At 42.0% G+C, this 12139-nt stretch overlaps 1 long non-coding RNA gene across 1 annotated transcript in view; it reads right to left on the reverse strand.

Moving 5' to 3' along the window:
• Nucleotides 1–340: 340 nt before the first annotated feature.
• The window catches only part of LOC118907825 (uncharacterized), a 49776-nt gene continuing 37977 nt past the window's right edge, over nt 341–12139 (reverse strand). The window contains exon 4 of the long non-coding RNA XR_005022977.2: nt 341–460. This is a non-coding gene — a long non-coding RNA (uncharacterized LOC118907825). The remainder of the gene's footprint in view (nt 461–12139) is intronic.

Consider the following 12139-nt stretch of genomic DNA (forward strand, 5'->3'; position numbering starts at 1 on the left):
AAGCTGGACTTGGGATTGGCATCTGAAGTGGAGGGGATGAGACAGTAATGTAGGACTGAGCCCTTAACCTGCAGGGTCTGACACTATCTGCCTGTATTGAGTTAAACTGTGGGACACTCAGCTAGTGTTGCAGAGAATTGCTTTCTGTGGTGATCCCGTGCTTTTGGTGACCAGAAGTGTCAGGAGGGAAATGTACAATCAGAGACACCGCTCTCAGTGCTTAGTGGGTGGCGTGACCACGGTCAGTCTCCAGGGAAGGGCTGGAGTGTGTTTACCCTCCATCCCTGTCCTCCGTCATCTGTCCTGTTCTCTTTCTCTCACCCTGCTCACCCCTGCCGTTCCTACTGTCCTCCATACCTTTCCTTTCCATCAGTCGTAGGTTCCTGGCATCCACCTGGCTCTGCTGCTCTTTAGGCCACTGACCCTGCTGATCCAGCTGTCAGATGGCACAATGGGGCAACTTTGAGACAGGAGAAAAGGAACAAAAGAATGAGGAGGTTCCCCCACCATTTCTCAAGATCCAAGCCTGAACCCAGTGCCTTTCCCCACTGGTCCCAGCAGCTGGCTCCAATCCCTCCAAGAACTATTTTTCTGTACTCCATTCCTAGCCTGCATATTTCCCAAGGTGACCTGGCACCCCTGTACCTGCTCCAGCTCCACACCTGCCTTCATCTGCCCCTTCTCCCTACTCTGCGGGCTCTGAGCCACTATCTTCTGTGCTCATTCCAACACAAGGTAGGCAAACGTATCTGTTCCTGGCCCTTCCGGACCCAGAGGATCAAGTCAGGGCACCCTCTAGTGGTCAGGAGGAGAAATGGCCATCTCTGGCCATAGTCACCCACAGGCCAGACCCTTGTAGAGGTCAGGTTAGGTAGGCCATTCTCCGCATACTTTCCACCTCTTTCAGCTTTATGCCTTTTCTCTGTGATAACTTCCCTGACTTCCCGGTGGGTGGAGTGTGCTGGGAGGAGGCATGGAGCAGAGCATCCTAACTCGATCCTGACTTTTCTCCTTCAAACGCTTCATCTCTTCCTCAGCAGTTTGGCCCGCTCACATGATAGACTACTTTAAAGAACAGAGATTATTCTGCTACAGGGTAAGGAACTTTCAGGATATCAACCAAGTCCAAGATCAGTAAACAACAATAATTTCTTTTTTGCTAGTGAATGACAGTTGAGCCGGTGTCCCAGATGGTGTTGCTGACCATTACCCACAGTATTTGCACTCATTCATACGACAACCTTAGAAGTAGTACAATCATCCCCACTTACAGATGAGGAAACTGAGCCCATCGTTTGAGCACCTTGCCCAAAGTGACCTGTCCAGTAGATGGTGACCAAGAACTTGACTCCGGATGGCCAAGCCCACACACTTCCCCTGAATCGCTGCACCAACACTCCCCCCACAGACCACAATGTGCAGCAACTCCACTTGAGGATCTGGCTTAAACACATCTCGGTCTCTTCTGAGCCTCTCCCATTGTAGCTCATGGTCAGCAAATGGCTTCACTCATACTGTGGCCCATAGTACTGCAGGGCCCCAGATCCCCCCAAGATTTCAAGGGGATCTGCTTTTCCATATCCTCACCCTCACAGTTTCTTTGTACCGTATGTGGCGAAATGACCTACATTTATAACTGCCAATCCCCAGAGATTTGGTGTTTTCAAAGTTTCCAAGGATATTTACATTACAGAAGCCTCTCACCCTGACCTCTGTCCCTTCAAAACTCACTCAGATTTGTCCTAGCAGATTCATTTTAACCTTCTGTGAACTCTTAAGAGTTGGTTCCTCTTTCATTTAGCTTGTATAGCACTCTGCTTACATCATAGCTAACTGTTCACATTCCTAAAACAGTAACAGGTCCCTGAAGACTGGAGTTATTATTTATTTACTTTATTCATCCACACACACACCCCAGGCCTCATACAGAATAGAGTGCTCATGCTTTGCACACAGTCAGTGCTTAGTAAATGTAACTTTAAAATGACTAATCAGGACTTTCTATTCTCCCTTCCAGAGTCATGCTTCCTACATCCCCTCTCATGGATTTTTCTCTAAATTGCTTCTTCACAAATCTGCTACAACCCAGTTACTACAGTTCAGCCAGAGTGGGACTTAAGAGTTATTTCCAAATCCATTTAAATAAAAAGTTTGGGAGGGTGGTGAGTGTAGGCGGGATAACAAAACATGAAATGACATGAAAATTCTCACTCCGGGCTTTATAGGAATATGGACTTCCCAGTAGCTGCTCTTACCCTGTTATGAGTTGAAAATGTGTCCCCTCAAAATTCATACGTTGCCATCTTAACTAACAATACATCAGGTGACCATATGTAGAATAGGGTCTTTGTAGAGGTCATCAAGTTAAAATGAGCTTATTAAAGTGGGCCCTAATACAATATGATTAGTGTCCCTATAAGAAGGGGAAATTTGGACACAGCGACATGCAGAAGGAAGATGATGTGAGGGCATGGGAAGAAGATGGCCGTCTACAAGGCAGGAAGAGAGGGAACGGATCCCCCTCTCACAGCTCTCAGAAGGGAGCCACCCCCTGACACGGTCATCTCAGACATCCGGCCTCCAGAACTGTGAGACAAGAAACTGTTGTATGAGCCCTCCAGTCTGCAGTGCCTTGTGGTGGCAGCCCTAGCAAACCTGAGGACTGCTGTTCACACAGAACTGGATTTTCCACAACCTGTGGTAGCATATCTAGATGCCGTTTATTTCCTGAGTGCCAACCTACATGGGGTAAGCAAAAAAGGATAAAGGAGCATTTGCTCATTCACACCTCTGGGAGGGAAGAAATAGTAATGATAGCTACCGTTTATGAGGTACTTGCTGCGTGTGTCAGTAACAAGATAATGTTCAACACAGTAATGCATATACTCACTATACTAGCTGCTCTGCAAACATTTCTTACTTAATCCTCTCAGCCACCAACTGAGGTGGGTAGGTATTGTTATCTTCAGTTCACAGTGGTGGAAATTGAGGCTCAGAGATACTCATGAAGTTGCCCAGGATCACACTTCCCAGGGGATCTGAGGCTCAGCAGTGATCTGTTGATTCTGTTTTGCTCTTCTTCCTTGGGCATATCCCCTCTTTTGTTCCAGCATCCACCCAACCCCACATGACTTCCACAATCCCATCAAGTCATGCGGGTTAGTTATGGTGGTACCATCTTTTTCGTTGGGGATTGGTTTAGGGTTAAGTACTTGACACAGCTCTAGACAATGAGTCACAAGAGGAAGCTGGCTGGAAGGCTTCTAGGAAAGAGCTGTTCAACATGAAAAGAAGCAGCAGCTCCTTCTCTGCTGCTGGTTGTTATCCAATCTGCACGTGATGTCTGGATCAGGGCAACCATCTTGTAACAGAGAAAGGAGTTTCCCTGAAAACAGGGAAGGAGCTGGATAAAGGAACAGGCTGATGACATCACTTTGCCTGCCAGCTCACCAACCCTAAAAGTGCTCTCTCCCTCCACATGTATCATCTTGTGAGATAACAGTCCCCTTACTGTGTAAGCCACTTTGCATTACTTTCTGGTACTTACAGCTGAAATAATCCCAGTATGCCACTTCTACAAGCATGCTTGGTTTCCCACTGCAAGAGCAATCTTTAGATCATATTAGAAACTTATACCATCAAACTGAGTGCCACACAGAGTTTCAAAGGCTCAACAGAGAAAAACAGCATTTTTTCTTGTGATAAAATATCCATAACATAGAATTTACCATTTAAACCATTTTAAATATACAGTTAGTGGCATTAAGTGCAATCACACTGCTGAGCAGCCATCACCACCATCCACTTCCACAACTTTCTCACCATCCCACACTGAAAACCTCAGTGTCACCCCTTCTCCCTCCTCCCAGCCCGACAACCACAGTTCTACTTTCTCTCTATGAACTTGACTCCTCTGGTCCCTCATATATGTGAAAGTGTACAATATCTGTCCTTTTGTGTCTGGCTTATTTCACTTGGTCTGATGTCCTCAAGGTTCATCTGTGTTGTAGCAGGTGTCAGAATTTCCTTCCTTCTTAAGGCTGAGCAATATTCCATGGTATGTAGTGACCAAATTTTATTTATCCATTCATCAAGTGGGCATTGGGGTTATTTCCACATTTTGGCTATTGTGAATAATGCTGCTATGAACACAGATGTACAAATATCTGTTTGAACCCCTGCTTTCAATTGTTTGGGGTATATACAAAGAAGTGGAATTGCTGGATTATACAGTAATTCTATTCTTTTTTTTTTTTGAGGGACCAACATGATTTTCCACAGCAGCTGCACCATTTTACATTCTCAACAGTGCACAAAGGTTCCAATTTCTCCACATTGTTGCCAACACTTGTTTCTGTTTTTTATTTTTTATAATAGTTTAATGGGTGTGAAGTGGTATATTTCATTGCAATTTTGATTTGCATTTCTCTAATGATTAGCTATATTGAGTATCTTTTCATGTTCTTGCTGGCCATTTGTATAACTTGTTTGTTAGAGAAATGCCTATTCAAGTCCTTTGCCCATTTTTGATTTGGGTTGTTTTTTGTTTTGGTTGAACTTTAGGCATTCTTTATATCTTTTGGGTATTAATCCCTTATCAAATATATGGCTCACAAATATTTCCTCCCATTCTGTGGGGTGCCTTTTTACTGCATTGATAGTGCCCCTCAATGCACAGGAGAAATCACACTAGTTTTGCAGGACTCTCTAAAGAATGCAGAGCCCACTGACTCAAAGTACTGTATAATCTACCCCTGAGTTAAGACAGACCACCAGAGCCCAACACCTATTTGATTCATGCTATCCCCTCATATGCATGCACTCATTCATTCACTTACACATTTGTTCATTCCCTCCTTCAGCACATAGGTACTAGACCCTTCTCATGTGCAAGGCTATGCTAAGTCTTGAATTGTGTGTTGTGACTGGTGTGAAGAACATGAAAAGAATGGCCCTGTGACATGTGGGTTCACAGAATGGATGCTGCCAGTAGTGTTTTTCCCTAAAGAACATTACAGCCTGTCCCAATGAAGAACTACAAATGAAATTTCCTCCTGGCCTCCTATTGGAATATTTGTGCTCTTTCCTTAGCCACTGATCATGGATCCTGTACTTCTCAGAACTCGTCATTCCTTCTGCACATGGATGCTAGAAAACCTCACACCCACATTTGTGAGTAACTTGTTGCAGGCAAATTGGACATCCCAACATGATTTCTAATGGAATAAACGCCATCCAGCACTATCTTAAATTCCTACATTTATTTTTCTTTTGCCCCAGCAAAAAGCTACTTTTAAATGTTATTAGCCTCCATTTTAGTCCTCTTATATGCAGCATTAAATCCTTTTAAAACAATAAAACAAAAGTAAAATAAATTATCACTATCAGTACCGCCTAAATAATTAGTAGGACCCAATACAAAAAGAAAATGTGGAGCCCCTGCCCCAAAGTTATTAAACATTTCAAGATGATGACAGCAGAGCTGTGAAGCAAGCATTGAACCCTGCAGAGTGTGGGGACCTCTGTGACTGCACAGGTCATGCATCCATGAAGCCAGCACTACCAGCTACTGTAATCCTCAAAAAATGGGCAATAGACACCTCTTATCCTACCATTTAGTAATGATATTATGTTCGCTCATCTCTTAAACTTTGTTCAAGAAAAATCTAAGGCCCAATGTGCATTGTGCCTATCTTTGCATTGGAGAATACAGAGGCAGAGAGATGGAAAAATTAAGTGTCTTTGGAGATTACATTTAACTAAAACTAATCAATTATATGAGCTTCTAGACTGTCAGCTTCTTGGTTCACACACCTCTAGTTCATCTTTCCATTTCCCACAGCTCTGGTTCACTGCTGTGTTATGATAGGAACTCAAATGTTTGTTGGCTGGCTGGATAGAGAGGTGAAGGTTGGATACAAATGAGATATATTTAGGAAATAGAAAAGAAGGTTAAATAAATAGTTTGGATTTCAACTTGAGTATGTTTACAGTGGTGGACTTAGTTTGGTGGGAAATGAAAAGCAGGATAGTTTTTGAGCAAAAGTGTGATTTAGGAAAGCTGATCTGATCCTCATGTGGAGGATGAACTGGAGGGCAGAAATAACTGGCCTAGGAGCTCAGCTAGAAAGGCATTAGCCTGGTGCCCGCAAAGGCTATTGGGACTAGCATTAGACTGGTTGCAGAAATATCATCAGAATTATAGTACCTAGCGCTTTACAATTATAAAGCCTTTTCACACCACTCTTTCATTTGCTTCTTCAATAATCCTGCAGGAATGTTGTACCACATTCAAGAGATTTGCAAATTGATTCTCAGAAAGTGTGAATGATTTCCCCAGGTCATAGTTAAAGACCACATCAGCATTAGATCCCAAGGCAGTGATTTTTCTCATCCACCAGTGGAATACCACCTGACTACACAGTAGAATCTTGGGATGAACTTTTAAACAATAAGATATCTAGGGTCCAGTTCAGATATTCTGATTTAATTGGTCTTGGGTGAGGCCTAGGCAAGGAAGGTAGTGTTTAACAGCTCCCCTGGGATTCTGATTTGCAGCCAGGTTGAGACCCTCTGGGAACCAGGAGGCAGAATTCATGAGACTTGATGACTAATCGCAGAAAGACACCAATGTGATGACAAGGCTTTTAGCCTGAGGGACTAACCTTCTCAACAACCTGATCTTGCCAGTCCAGAATTACATACAATACATGCACCTGGAAAAGCTGCATTCAGGATTAGAATAAAAGGAAGATGATTGCTGCTTTTGATGTGAACTATAACAGTCATTCACAGATGATAGCATGTAAGCATACAACAAATGTGTGTGGGAGTGGGTGGCTAATTCTAAAGGTAGCAATATGGACAGTGCTTCTTCTGGACTGTCCCATGGACTTCCACTCAATGGCAGTACATTATTTCCTTGAAAACACTCCGTGGAAGAGTTTCCCTATTGCATTCCCACAGCTATCCCCAGCTCGTGGCCATGGGAAAACACCCTGAATGTCTCATCTCAGTTTGACAGTGTCCTTCGGATGATGGTGCCAGCAGGAGCAGGGCTGTCCTTGAGGCTGAAGGTAGTCAGTTAAGGAGGATGGCTGGAGGGGAAGATAAATTTAGGAGCCAGAAGTATGTGAGATGCTGGTAGCATAGCCAAGCAGAGAAGATCAGCAAGCAAGTCGAGAGGTGGGATGAATTCACTGAGGTTGGGTCTGGGCTAGATTTTAAAGCCTTCCATGTAGAAATTGGTTAAAGTTCTAGATGTGAATGTGACCACCAAGAAACTCCTTAGAGAAAGAGAAGAGGTACAAGGAAAGGCTGCCCTCAGGGTATTGGGTGAGAAGAGGAACTGCCATGTACTTTACTCTGTAGGCCAGCCCACCTTAACCTACTTCGTTTCCCACCTGTTTTTTACTTGCACTGTAAAAGCAGATCACCAAGGCCATCCCTAGTCCCCAGATATGACCCTTGCTTTTCCATCTCCTTGTTCTTTCCCCTGAAATGTGTCTTCCCTTCTCTGAATGCACATGTATGTCCAGTTCTCTGCAGGACCCTCTGAAATGCCATGTGCCTCTTTGGAGATTTTCACTGTACTCCTGTGGGGATGTGGCCTCTTCTTTCTTTAACCCTCATTGCACCTCTTTGTAAAGCTCTTATGCACTGTAATGGTTCCCTATTGCTGTGTAACAAATAGCCCCAAATTCAGCAGCTAAAAATATATATATATATTTATTATCTCTCACAGTTCCTGGGGTGAGGAATCCAGGAACAGGTAAGCTAGGTGGTTCTGCCTCAGGATCCCTCCTGTGGTTGCGAGATGTCAGCTGGGGCTGAGATAGTGCTCAGGAGAATATTATTTGTCACACAGGTAAGAATCATCTGTTAAGGCTGCAGACCCAGGGTGCATAAAAAAGGGTGGTGTGACCTCATAAGCAGATGGACAGGAAACAGGATGTCACCTGAATGGAAGACCTGACAGCTGAAAATTATCAACCAAACATCTGGCGTCCTTTCCCAGGTCCCAGCTACACCCAGCTTTGTAGTTCAAGCTCGAACTCTTTGAGGCCATGATCCCTCCTCTATGCCTACCTCGTGTAGGTCCTCTGTGAATTCTAGGACAGTAAGGAGAGGGTGAGTAGTGAGGTACTGGATCTGTAAGTGTAGCTGATTCTTCTTAACATTCCCAGTGTAGGTGAGGTGAGAGACAGGACCGCAGCAGAGCAGTGTCAGCGCTGGGCGTTGTTAAGGTCGGCAGACACCTACATGTGTTTGCATACTGAGGAGGAGGAAGAGACGCTAGAGTTCAGAAAGAAGTCTTAGAGTATTTGACTAGTACATTTAATAAGGTTGACTTAACAACTTTATTGGCTGAAGTATATAAGTTTACAAGCATCCACAGGATACTCATGCACACACATATATACATGTACATATATGTATGTATACATACACAAATAGGTAAATATGTGGTAAGGAAAAAGATAATTTCAATACATTCCGGATAACAAAAATTGTGTAAGTCATATTCTCTTTGTGTTAATTGTAATTAATACAAATAAGAAAAAAGTAGTAAAAGCTTAAACAAGAAACATGCCACCGTTTGACAACTAAGACACATCCTATAATGTTACCAGAAGATTGCACTGTTATTCAAGAAAAGTTGAAAAAAGAAAATCTGATCATTTGAATATGGAAGCTAGAAAAAGATCCTATGATACCTAAAATAAGGAAGAAGAGGAAAATAATAGTGGTAAAAATCCCAAAATAATAAGATTAGAGCATGGTCAACAAATTCAAGAGCTTTATATCTGAGGAAAAAATAAGCAAAATAGGCCATATCTGAAAAATTAAAGAAAAAAATAGAAATAACACAAATTTAGAAGTGCTAAAGTATGTAACAACTAATATAGAGGGAAATTTAAATAGATTAGCATAGACTTTGCATATGCAGTTCTTGTGCCATGTTCAAAGCTACACTAGTAAGTTTCAAAATCTGTCAATTTTCTGGAAAAAAAAAAGGTAAAATTCCAAAATCAAAACCAGGAATAATATAATGGACTAGAGCAGTAACAATAAAACTGAAGAAACTATCTAAGAACTACTCCCCCAAAAAGGCTCCAGTACCAGATCATTTTACTATTGGATTCTCTCAAATTCCCAAAGAATAAAGTTTACCTCTTCCATAATTTTTTCCAGAGCATGTGAAACTGGAAATTACTCCCTTCATTTGTAATCCTTCCCTTCCCTTTCGTTTGCCCCTATCTTTCACCATTTATTTATTTTATAGGTCTTTTACACTCAGCTAACCCCATATTCTATTAAACTTGCCACCTCATGAAAATGGTTTTAAAAATGTTTTGCTTCTAGGGAGCTTTGAATAGGCCGTGAAACATGTCTATACATAAGAAGCAAACAGGAAGATGTTTTTCTCATTCTTCTTACAATCTAAACTTTCAATAATAAATCTCAATACATGGGGGACCCTGTCCTGCTTTTTAAACAAAAGCAAATGGTTTGTGATTATTATCCTTTTTGGATTTTAACTGTAATATATAATTTGAGGGGCTTAGTTTAGTTTATTTAATGTCCTTCCCTTTGAAAATCTGTGCTAATACTCAAAGGCCTAGGCCAAAATCTTGACTTTACAGGTCTTACATTTATAATGACTTTCTAATCATGAATGTGGTTTCTTCCCACTTTTTCTTTCCTGAACACCAATTGTTTAATATTCAGGATCAACTCTTAGCAAACAGGTCAAAGTTATGAGCAAGTGAAGAAAACTACTTGACTCCAGGGAGCAAGCTGCCATCATGCTTGGCACACTTGAGGGAAACTTGGACAACCTGGAAACCTTGGACATATTTCCAATTTGCAGAACTGAATTCACCAAGAACAAGGGCAAAACTAGTGGAAAGGTAATCTGCTACCATAATTGTTGGGCCGTTTCTGTGGGGGCGGTGAGAAGGGTACTTTCTCCCCACCTCCACAAAGACCTGAATCCTTCCAGAAGAGAAGAAGTATGGTTTTACCAAAAGCTTTCATAGTTAATTCAGTGCAATCAAAATAATTTGCCTTTGAATTCTTCAGCATCTGGAATACTGATTACCTCCTCTCTGCCTCCTTTGAATTTTGCTCTTACCATGGAACTAATTGCATTAAAGTTAACACACGTGCACTCCACACACTCCAGATGTTTGATGGGAGGTATGACTAAACTTGTTGTTCCTCAGAGCCCAACACACAGTTAACACTTGGTAAATGTTATCTGAAACTAAATCTAATTGAACTGAATTAAATCTAGCTGAAATTGAGGTATAAAGAAAAAGCTGTGAGAGTGAGGGAGGAAAACAGTTTCTAACTCTGCCTGGGAGGTTAGGAAAAGTCAAAACAAAAATAATACAAAATATTTTGAGGAATTAAACAAACCATTTTGACAATGCAATTTAATTGCATGGAGCAAACATTTAATTTTAATAATAAATGCTTCCACATTTTAGCACAGTATTTTAATCTTTGAAAGCCTTCTAGGCACTAAATAATTGTATTCGCTAGATTACATTTTTTCAAAAATCACCCACATTGATGTAATGTTCCCAACAGAGTAGTTAAATGAAAATACAAACAAATTGAAGTAGACACAGCACAAAGCTCAGGCCTTCTCTCCACATTACTCAGACCACACACTACCCAGGAGGTGGTACCAGGAAGACACAGATGGCCCTGATTCTGTGAGAAATGGGAGCCACTGTGTCACTGTGGACACCAGTGTCACCTTGCCATGTGTACAAGGGAGATAACCTAAGACAAGCAGATCTTCTAAGCCCTGAACTGCAAAATAACAGCATCCGAAGTTCAACATTGGATTCAACTCAACACTCACTGTCCATAGGCACTTCATTCCCAGGAAACTAAAGAGCTTCAAGGAATTATGTTGGTCTTTGAAGAACTCTTTGATCCTATGAAGTGAAGTTTCTACATTGGAATATACCTGTGCTGTAAACAATGTTGAATGGGCTTTTCTTGTTGTCAAATGTAAGCACAGCCCAATGCTAAGAACAATAGGAGAAAAATCTCCATAGTCCATCTGCAGCCTGTTTACGAAAGACTGGAAATAGGAAAGCGTAATTGGAGAAAGTTAGCAGATGGCAGCCGGAGAGCTCTGCCCCACCCAGGCCAGGAGTGGGAGGCCACTAAATTTTAACCCATCACAGAGCAGGGCATGGGGTCTTCCAGAAGGTGGTGGGAAGGTAAGAGGGGGGTGGGGAGAAAGTGAGAGAACCAGCACTGCAGGTCTTGGAGCCCCAGGGGGGTGTGGGGTACTGGGGGGGAGGTGGGAGGCGGGTGGAGACCGAAGTAGCTCTCAATTGAATGGGAGACCCAAGTTTTGATTTAGACTAGAGGAGACATTTCAACTCTTGAAAATGAGTCACAGCTACCTAAGTGAGATTATTCTTATAACTGAAAGCTGCTAAAAATTGTCTTTCATCATGGATCAGGGAACAGAGGTCTGACAAAGCCATGAAGGGAAAAATAAATAATGCCATGTCCCGCTTGTATCCACTGAGATCATCCCAGTTAATAAACTTGCCTTAAGACATCACCACATGTGTCCTAACATGGCCAAAGTAAATATGCTGTCACACTCTCAGCTCTGTTAGCAGTTGTAATGACCCAGTTGGCTCAACTAGTAATCCAAATCATTGTGCAAAAATCAAATCAAATAAATAGCCACACAGAAGGTTGGTTGCCTTTTATTTTTATAATTCAACTCTCAATAGCAAGGAATAACAGAATTTAGATCAAGCTGTCATTAACATGACATTATGACTTGTCTGAATCATCAAAACCTGGCAGACATTCAGCATAATTGTTATTTTAAACAAACACTTTCAGTTTTCCATCTGGAAACAGGCCAAGGGACTAACCTCAATGATGACTAAGGACAAAGTTTAGCTGGAAAAATACATTTCATCCAAGCTCTCCAATGTCCCGAGCTTAAACTACTTTTTGGAAGGACAAGATGCTTAAGTGACATAATCCAACCCCCCAAGTAATCAGGGAAATGGTCTCTTGATTTTGAATCACTGAGATGCCCAGTTTTCCTTCATCACCTGCAAGGAATTGGAAGCAGTTTCGTTCA

This window comes from Manis pentadactyla, chromosome 6, assembly GCF_030020395.1.
Source record: "Manis pentadactyla isolate mManPen7 chromosome 6, mManPen7.hap1, whole genome shotgun sequence".
Classification (NCBI taxonomy): Eukaryota; Metazoa; Chordata; class Mammalia; order Pholidota; family Manidae; genus Manis; species Manis pentadactyla.